This window comes from Octopus sinensis, linkage group LG28 (genome assembly GCF_006345805.1).
Source record: "Octopus sinensis linkage group LG28, ASM634580v1, whole genome shotgun sequence".
NCBI classification, from domain to species: domain Eukaryota; kingdom Metazoa; phylum Mollusca; class Cephalopoda; order Octopoda; family Octopodidae; genus Octopus; species Octopus sinensis.
The window spans coordinates 2,403,525-2,413,908 of NC_043024.1; positions in this window are offsets into that span (position 1 = coordinate 2,403,525).

Here is a 10,384-nt window from a genome sequence, read left to right on the forward strand (position 1 = left end):
CAGAAGAAAGAGTACAGTAAGGATCGCCACACCCCCCCATGCGGAGCCTCGTGAGCTTTAGGTGTTTTCGCTCAATAAACACACACAACGCCCGGTCTCGGGAATCGAAACCGCATTAAATATAATGTTAGATATAGTGAGTTATACGTAAAAATAGTATCATATGAATGAGAGAACAACGTGATCACATTTATAACTGTTAAAGAAATGGATTGAACTGATATAGATACTGAATTACAAAAATAATTAAATCGATACATTATAAATAATATATTTCTGTGAGATATAACTCACTATCTACCATTATTTACCAACTAGCATTAAAGACCCTTCGTTGCCGGGTCGCATAGTGCTAGTGCATGTATAATATGTGTACATATTACATGTCCATCTATCTATATACATCTACACATAAATGCAAATATAAAGTTATATCTTGATATCGCTATGATATACTCAAAATATATACAGACTGGAATTGTTAGCTCTTTTTTTCTCTACAATTGTATACTTTATAGACAATAGTCTTTTCTTTAATTTAATTTGTATTACCATCTGGACTATTCATTCTGCACGCTAATTATATTTTTATTTATTCCCATTCATGTGAACCCACTTATTCAAGTTCAAATCATTGATGCTATTTTTACTTTGGTATGTTACGATTATTTATACTTTAGTTTGATTTTAATTATTACTTACTACATATTATTGAATTGTTATTATTATTTTTATTGTTAAAGTGAAAGCATCTGACATAAAATAGAGAAATATTTTTGTTTCACTTTTAAACATGTAATACTGAAATAGTGGAGAAGATATGATATTGCTATGGGCTCGCTCTAGGCAAGAAGTTGACATTTTTTTTTTGCCCATGAAATACATGGACCCTAAGTAAGGCATGTGTAAAATTCTAATGAATTGGCTCTGTAGTTCACAAGTTTTAGGGAAACACACAGACAGACAGACACACATTCTCAGTTTTATATATATAAGATTTACCCCTATACAACCTGTTACCCAATGGTCAAGATTTATACCAATATAGTAATTAAAAAAAAGTTTTAGTCTGTTGAGATGTTTTGGAAGAATAACGTGAACCTAACGATATGTCTTTTCATTCCTCTGATGAATTTTGCCCATTAAATATTTTAATTATTGGAATTTCTTTTGAGCAAAATCGAAACAGCTGTAAGTGTACATGTTGAATTTTTGCAGTGAATAAACTATATTAATGCAACTTCTCTGTTTCCTGGATTTTAATTTGTATATATATCATCATCATGATCATCGTTTAACGTCCGTTTTCCATGCTAGCACGGGTTGGACGGTTCGACCGGGGTCTGGGAAGCCAGGAGGCTGCACCAGGCCCAGTCTGATCTGGCAGTGTTTCTACAGCTGGATGCTCTTCCTAACGCCAACCACTCTGCGAGTTCAGTGAGTGGTTTTTCCATGCACAGGAGCCAGACGGAGCTGGCAAACGGCCATGAACGGATGGTGCTTTTACGTGCCACCGGCACGGAGGTCAGGCGAGGCTGGCAACGGACACGAACAAATGGTGCTTTTACGTGCCACCGGCACGGAGGCCAGATGGGGCGGCACTGGCAACGGCCACGAATGGATGGTGCTTTTTACGTGCCACCGACACGGGGGCCAGGCGAGGCTGGCAACGGCCACGAATGGATGGTGCTTCTTAGGTGTCACCGGCATGGAGGCCAGTCGGGGCGGCCACGATCGGATGGTTTGCTTACTTGTCACCAGCACTGGTATCACAGCCGCAATTTCCATTGATGTTGATCGACTTCGATTTTTGTTCTGCCTTCTGATATCTGATTTGATTCTGATTTTCACTTGCCTCAACGGGTCTTCACAAGTGGAGTTTTGTGTCCCAAGAAGGAAAGGTATGTATAAGTCAACTGGCTACATACCAGGTAGAGGCCACGGGTTATGGTCTCACTAGTCTTGCCGGGTCTTCTCACTCACAGCATACTTCCATAGGTCTCGGTCTCTAGTCATTTCCTTGGTGAGTCCTAAAGTGTGAAGGTCATGCTTCATCACCTCGTCCCAGGTTTTCCTGGGTCTACCTCTTCCACAGGTTCCCTCACCGCTAGGGTGTGGCACTTTTGCACACAAAACTATCTTCAGCCATTCTCATCACATGACCATACCAGCACAAACGTCTCTCTTGCACACCACAACTGATGCTTCTTAGGTCCAACTTTTCTCTCAAGGTACTTACACTCTGTCAATTATGAACATTGACATTACACATCCATCGGAGCATACTGGCTTCATTTGTTGCGAGCTTACGCATATCCTCAGCAGTCACGGCCCATGTTTCACTACCATGTAGCATCGCTGTACATACACATGCATCATACAGTCTGCCTTTTGTCACAAGCAGGGGTAAGAGCTCTCTAAACTTTGCCCAGGCTATTCTTACTCTAGCAGTTACACTTTCAGCGCACCCACCCCCGCTACTGACTTGGTCACCTGGGTAGCGGAAGCTATCAACTACTTCTAGTTTGTCTCCCTGAAGCGTGGTAGAAGTTGGTCTCTGCACATTTCCAGTGTTTATTGCTCCTGAGCATCTGCCACAGACAAAAACTATTTTCCTAGTTAGCCTTCCTTTGACATTGCTGCACCTCTTATGTGTCCATAGCTTACACTTGGTGCACCTTATAGAGTTTCTACCTACACCTTTTCTACAGATCGAGCTGGGCCATCTACCTGAAGGCGTTTTGTGACTTTCCTACTTATTAGTACTTTGGTTTTAGCTAGGTTGACTCTAAGGCCCCTCGATTCTAAACCCTCCTTCCACACACCTGGAACTTCTCCTCCAGTTCTGATAGTGACTCAGCAATTAGAGCAAGTACATCAGCATAGAGGAGCTCCCAGGGGCATCCTGTCTTGAATCCTCCGTTATTGCCTGGAGGACTATGATAAATAGGGGGGGACTGAGGACTGAACCTTGGTGGACCCCAACCTCTACCCAGAATTCTTCACTGTACTCGTTGCCAACCCTTACCTTACTAGCAGCGTCTCTGTACATGGCTCGCACAGCTCTCACTAGCCATTCATCTATCCTAGTTTCCTCATTGACCACCAGATAAGGGATCGGGGGACCCTGTCGAAGGCTTTCTCCATGTCAAAAAAGCCAGGTACAGGGGCTTATCTTTGGCTAGGTATTTCTCCTGCAGCTGTCTTACCAGGAATATAGCATCAGTAGTACTTTTCCCTGACACGAACCCAAACTGCATCTGATCTAAGCTAACTCTCTCTCTAATTAGTTGGGCTATAACCCTCTCCATAACCTTCATTACTGATCCAGCAGCTTGATACCCCTGTAGTTATTTGTATCTAGGGCTCACCTTTGCCTTTGTAGCAGTTGACTATTATGCTGCTACACCAGTCATGGGTATGACTCCTTCGTGTATCACCTTGTTAACCATACGGGTGACTAAGCATATTTCCAACACTACAGATATTTTGAGCATCTCTGCAGTAATTCCTGATGGGCCTGGGGCTTTCCCTGTTTTCATGCTAGTAATTGCCTAACTACTAAGGAACTGTCAACTCGGATTGCTGGTCCCTCTGTTGGGTCGACATTCGGCAGACACTCTTATCCCATTCATTTTTCTCATTCAGCAACCTTTCATATGGCGTCTCGTCTCCAAACCTCTCTCTTTGCATCCTCATTTAGCCCAAGTGAGCCGTCATCCTTGCGAACACATTTCTCTCCTACCACGTCACAATTCTCTCTCACACACTGTCTAGCAATAATACCTCAGTCTTTTTCATCCTCACGGCGGCAGAACATTGGCAATTTTTTCTTATCTGCTTCCCCTTGGCTATATACACCTGCCTCTTAGCGTTCCCTTCTGGCAGTCTGATACACTTCCCTGCTACCACCGTTCTTCCAGGCCTTCCAGCCTGTTTCTTTGTCTAATAGCCCTGTCAACAATATTGTTCCACCACCACGTTATTTTGGGTCTTGAGGGGACTTTGCAACCAGCCACAGATCTGGTCAGTGGCTTTCAGCAGGTTGTCCCTCAGAAGCGTCCAGTTGTCTTCTACCACATGTGTAGCTATGCCCCCTTCTATTTCGTCAAAGGCTTCAAGTAACATGTCTCTAAATCTCTGTCCATTCGCAGGGTCTTTAAACTTCCAGACCCTTCTCCATGTTGGTCGTCTTCTTGTCGTCCTCTTAGTCTGATCCTAAGTCACTGACTACCATTCTATGTTGTGGGTTCATTTTCGCCTGGGAAGGTTTTGGCATTTATAAGCAGCCATCTTTCCCATTTTCTGGCAAGGATGTAGTCGATTTGGCTAGTATGCCAGCCCGATCGGTAGGTGACCAGGTGGCTTGTCGGTTTCCTGAAGTTAGCGTTGCAAACCATAAGACTATTTGCATCGCAGAACTCCAGCAGCCTGATTCCCTCCTCGTTGCGGGAACCATAACCGTAGCCTCCATGTACGCCATGGAAGCCCCCAGCATGTCGTCCAACATGCCCATTGAAGTCACCAGCCACAAGGAGAAGGTCCCTGTCATTCGTCAATGAGGTAGTCTGACGTAGGGTGTCATAGAAACTGTCTTTCTGTCCATCAGGTAGCCCTGGCTGAGGGGCATAGGCCGATATAATAGTTGTTAACCTATGATGGAGCACTAATCTAATCTTAAGTATTCTGTCACATACTCTGACTACCTCGATTACCTTATCTATATATAGTTAATCCAAACAAGAAAGCTCAAAAAAAACGCAACAATGCGAAGACGTGGAACAAATATAGAATTATTGGACGCTCAGGAAAGAAGGAGGGTTTAACGTTTCGAGCGGAGCTCTTCGTCAGAAACATAGAAGGAAAGATCTGCTGTATATGAAATACCAGAAGTTATTGTGTTAAAAAGAGCAAGGACTAATGTTTACTTTGAAACTGCGGATGAATGTTCCTCGTGCCATTCAATGACAACTTTAGCTGTGTGAATTGGTGCATTATCATCCTGAAAGCTTGCGTTTCCCTCCAAAAACAGTTCCGCAACCATAGGGTGAATTTGATCAGATAAAATGCTTAAATAGTCTTGACTATTAATTCTGCCATGAAGGAAAATCATTGGGCTGGCAGATTTCCAAGATATAGCTCCCCAGATCATTACAGATCCTCCTCCATGTTTAACAGTTGGAAGAAGGCAGTCTGGGTCAAATGCTTCTTTTGGCTCTCTTCACACGTATATTCGGCCGGTGGTCGGAAATAAGGTAAAGGATGACTCGTCCTAGAAAATGACATTCTTCCACTGCTCTAGGGACCATTTCTATAGGTTTTTACTCCACTCTAAACCCTTTGCAACGTTTGTTTTTGAAAGTAATGGTTTTCTGATTGCAGCCCTCCCTTGAAATCTGGCTTTGTGCAGCTCCCAGCGAAAAGTTTTTCTGGAAACTGGGTTCTTCAGGCGATGATGAAGCCCTGCAGTAATTTTGGGGACTGTACTTTTGTGATCCTTTCTAACAATTTGTTGAATTAATTGTCATTTAAACCCGAAGCTATGTAAAAATATTGAGGACTTTTGTTGAAAGAAGAGTTACTTCCCCTCGTCCATTAACCGTTCAGTCTTTCAAATTCCGTTTATTTCCTGCTATAGTTTCATACAAATCTTTATTCCTTGATCAATTCCACTTTATAACTGATGATTATTGGGAGACCGGAATTAGATACGAATGATTTCATATCTAACGCTCAACTCAGAAAAATAGAAGGACTAAAAAAATATTACCTAAACAAAGTTATATAATTTCTTTCACTGTTTCGTTTTCCTTTTCACTGCCCATTCCAGTTTTTTTATTCCCCACGTTTTGCTATTAACCATTTCTTAATATCCTCACCATTTCCATCTATACCTATACAGACATTTTTATACATCGTGGATCCTCGTCGTTCGCCGTTGAGGATTCAGGTGTAAGACCAACTGAATCCCCTGCTCCGGAATTCCCGTGAGTCGCCGAGGATTCCGCTGGGATCATACAAGAACCTCTGCGACCCGAAGCTGACCTCTTTGGAATTCCTGGGTTCAGCACTTTCCCCTCTGTCCGATTTCATTCAGGTCAACTGGACACTGCAGAAAGTGTTATTTGCCCAAAGTGTCTCGCAGTAGGACAGAACGAGGGACCTCGTGGTTGTTAAGGAATCTTCTTGACCATTCGGCCGTACTCGGCCTACACACACACACACACGAAGCACCTGCTGAAGATGACGTGCAACTTCCAAAGAAAGTTTTAACACTGGAAAACTTCAAGGTGCGTACGTCAAAGTTTATTTCTATAGCATATCTGTGCCTGTCTATCTATCGGTACTACTTGAGAAGAGTGGTCCTGGTGCGCGCACTCGCGTACTCGTGCATCCGCGCTAGCTAGTCATGACTAGTCGATCCTTACTTTGTGTTTTTGTGTGTTATTTACTTAGTTTTAAAATTATTTACTTTGTATTTTTGTGTTTTATATAGTGGTTAGGGCAGCGGACTCGCGGTCATAGTATCGCGGTTTCGATTCCCAGACCGGGCGTTGTGAGTGTTTATTGAGCGAAAACACCTAAAAGCTCCACGAGGCTCCGGCAGGGGATGGTGGTGATCCCTGCTGTACTCTTTCACCACAACTTTCTCTCACTCTTACTTCCTGTTTCTGTTGTACCTGTATTTCAAAGGGCCGGCCTTGTCACTCTCTGTGTCACGCTAAATATCCCCGAGAACTACGTTAAGGGTACACGTGTCTGCGGAGTACTCAGCCACTTACACGTTAATTTCACGAGCAGGCTGTTCCGTTGATTCGGATCAACCGGAACCTTCGTCGTCGTAACCGACGGAGTGCTTCCACTATCTGTCTGAAAAGGAAGTTGTTCCGCTTGAACGCACACAGAAACCTTCCAGCCTGGCCTTAGAAGATACAAAGAAGTAAAGACAACCCTTACTGCTATAAACATGGCCACCACCACCAACATTCATGTTGGAAGCTTTAAAGCTGAAGAAAAGAATCGTCCTTTTCGAAGGAAGAACTGCTTCTATCTATCTGTCTGTCTGTCTGTCTGTCTGTCTGTCTGTCTGTCTGTCTCTCTCTCTCTCTCTCTATCTATCATCTATCTATCTATCTATCTATCTATCTAACTATCTATCTATCTTTCTATCTATCTATCTATCTATCTATCTATTTGTGTCTATCTATCTATCTGTCTATCTATTTATCTAATTGCCTACCTACATACCTATCTATCTACCGACCTATCTATCTACCTGTTTATCTAGCTATCTCTCTTTACCCTGTTACTTGTTTCAGTCATGTGACTGTGGCCATGCTGGAGCACCGCCTTTAGTCGATCAAATCGACCCCAGGACTTATTCTTTAAACTTCGTATATTGGTAGAATGTGTTTATAAAACATCTTTTTCTCTTGGATTTCTTGAGAAAATTCTGTAGCTTGTAAGCTATTGGTTGTTTAATTTCTTGCATTTCAGCAATTTCAACCAATCAATGACGTCTATTGAGGTGAATAATTGTAGCTTACAAACTACAGAATTTTCTCAAGAAAGCCAAGAGAAAAATATGATTTATGTAACAAATTCTACCAGTATACGAAGTTTAAAAGTGTTTAGTTACCTAGAAATTATGTTAAAAACTGCTGCTCAAACCGAAAAGATAGGAGGGAACAGACAAGGACAGACAAAGGGATTAAGTTGATTACATCGACCCCAGTGCATAACTGGTACTTAAGTTTAAAAGTGTTTAGTTACAAAGAAATTATTTTAAAAATCTGCCAGTCAAAACGAAAAGATCCAGGGAATCGAACTCACTAACTCGCGATTGATAGCCCGATGCGCTAAACCACCGAGCCATGCGCCTTCCGCTTAGACAGTAACCATGGTGATAGTCAACAACAATATTACGTTCCCCCTTCCTTCTTAGTTTCGCTTTTGTGTCAGCAGCACTCTTTGTGGTTTCATATATTAAAGAGTCTAAGTCACATGACGCACCTTACTTCCGGCTTGTCACGTTTCCTCAATTCTTTGGAGACGAAATCGAAAGTAAATAAATTTTATTTATTTATTAAGCATCAGGGGTAAGTTATTATATATATATGTATATATATTGGAGAGGAATACGATCTGATTGAAGACGTTGTATAGCAAATACTGCGATTTATAGAAATGCGTAGTTTGTTGTGTATTGATGTAGGCTGGGCAGGAATGGAGTGGCGGTCAATCGGAATAGCGGATAACGTTATCAGCCGGTTATTGTTATCAAAATTAATTGGTTCAGACTTTATATTTGTTTAACGTCATATGTTAGGTGTTGGCCAATGCTGTATGGAAATGATCACAATAAGCGGCTTCCACTATATATATGATTCTTGTGAAATTCCTTTGTAATCGCCAACTTTTTTGTGTGTGTATGTGCATATATATGTATATACATATATATGTCTATATATGTATATACTAGCAGTATCGCCCGGCGTTGCTTGGGTATGTTTCGACCCGCTGGAATTGTAATTTTGAAAAGTAAAAATTTTGTGAACATTTTTCTGGTCGAAATACACCGAAAAGTGGCGACACAGCAGTGAAAAAATCGTAAAAAATAGGGATTTTCATAGAAAAAAGCATCTTTTTGATGTAAATAATTTATGGTGTTAACATGGTCCGATTTGAATTTTATGTTCTAATGTAAACCACATTAAGAAAAGCATTTGACATACACACCAGAATGTGAGTTTTCTGTAAATTTTGCTTAATTGGAGTTTAAATTTTAAAAACTGGACCTGGCATGACCCGATGCATTCTACTCTTAAAAATGCTAGGTAAATTGTAATTGAAGAAATCCTATATTGTAGATTTCTATAAGTTACAAAGGGAGGCAGATAAAATCTGCCTTTTATAATAAGAGATGTGTGCGGGCATGAGAATGCACATATATATATAGACGTTTTTACTTAGTATTTTTCCATTATTTTGTGGGGGTGGGGGACATATATATATTCATTTTTTGTATATGCGTGTGTATGTATGCGTATATAAATATGTGCGGGTATGTACATATATGGGCGTGTGTGTGTGTATGAGTGCATAGGGGCATGTCCGTATATGAACGTGGTTTTTATGCTTTGTATACTTCCTTATGTTTTTTTTTCTGTTACCTTTAAACATGGTTTTTCTTGTGTTTGTGCGTATATAGACGTATGTATGAACTTTTACGGTACGCATGTGTGTGTGTGTATGAGGTTGTATATATATGCGTATATATTTGGCGAAAAATGCGAGTGAAGATGTGTATGTTTCCATAGTGACGTATAAGTACGCACGTGGGTTTTGGGGCGCAGAATTATAATACAGTAATTTCCCTTTATATAACGGTATTTTTTCATAGCGTTTTTTCAGATGGCCCGATAACCGAAGAGATGGTGTTGTGGATTTCCACTTCGGCATCTGAAACTCAGAGTTTTATCTTGACTATTGAGTAAATGTAACATATTATTTTATAGATAAATTTCCTCTATTTACATAATATTGAGGTCTCTTTCTTTCTTTCTTTTGTTATCTTACCGTTTTACCAATATATATATATATATAATATATATATATATATATATGTATATATATATATATATAATATATATATATATATACATATATAAAGGTGGCGAGCTGGCAGCAACATTAACACGACGGGCGAAATGCATGTGTCTTTACGTTATGAGTTCAAATTCCACTGAGGTCGACTTTGCCTTTCATCTTTCAGGGTCGATACATTAAGTACCAGTTATGCACTGGGGTCGATGTAATCGACTTAATCCCTATGTCTGTCCTTCTTTGTCCCCTCTTTGTATATCCCCTTGTGGGCAATAAATATATATATATATATCATCATCATCATCATCATCAACCGTTTCCAAGTAAACATTAGTCCTTGCTTTTTTTAACACTATAACTTCTGGTATTTCATATATAACAGATGTAAGTGGAGGCGCAATGGCCCAGTGGTTAGGGCAGCGGACTCGCGGGTTCGATTCCCGGATAGGGCGTTGTGAGTGTTTATTGAGCAAAAACACCTGAAGCTCCACGATGCTCCAGCAGAGGGTGGTGGCAACCCCTGTTGTACTCTTTCGCCCCAACTTTCTCTCACTCTTTCTTCCTGTTTCTTGTCCCCCGACTTCCTACGCAACCGCCGAGCCTGGATGCGCATTCATCCATCCGTCGATGCTTTCGGTGTCGGGGGATGACCTGCTTTCTCCTCTGCAGGTCTTACGAATAGCAAAGGACCACGTTTCCGACTTCTTCCATCTTGCGAGCTCTGGGACGAAGACCGCTTCGCTCAACAAACAAACAGCAGATGTAAATTATACATTCT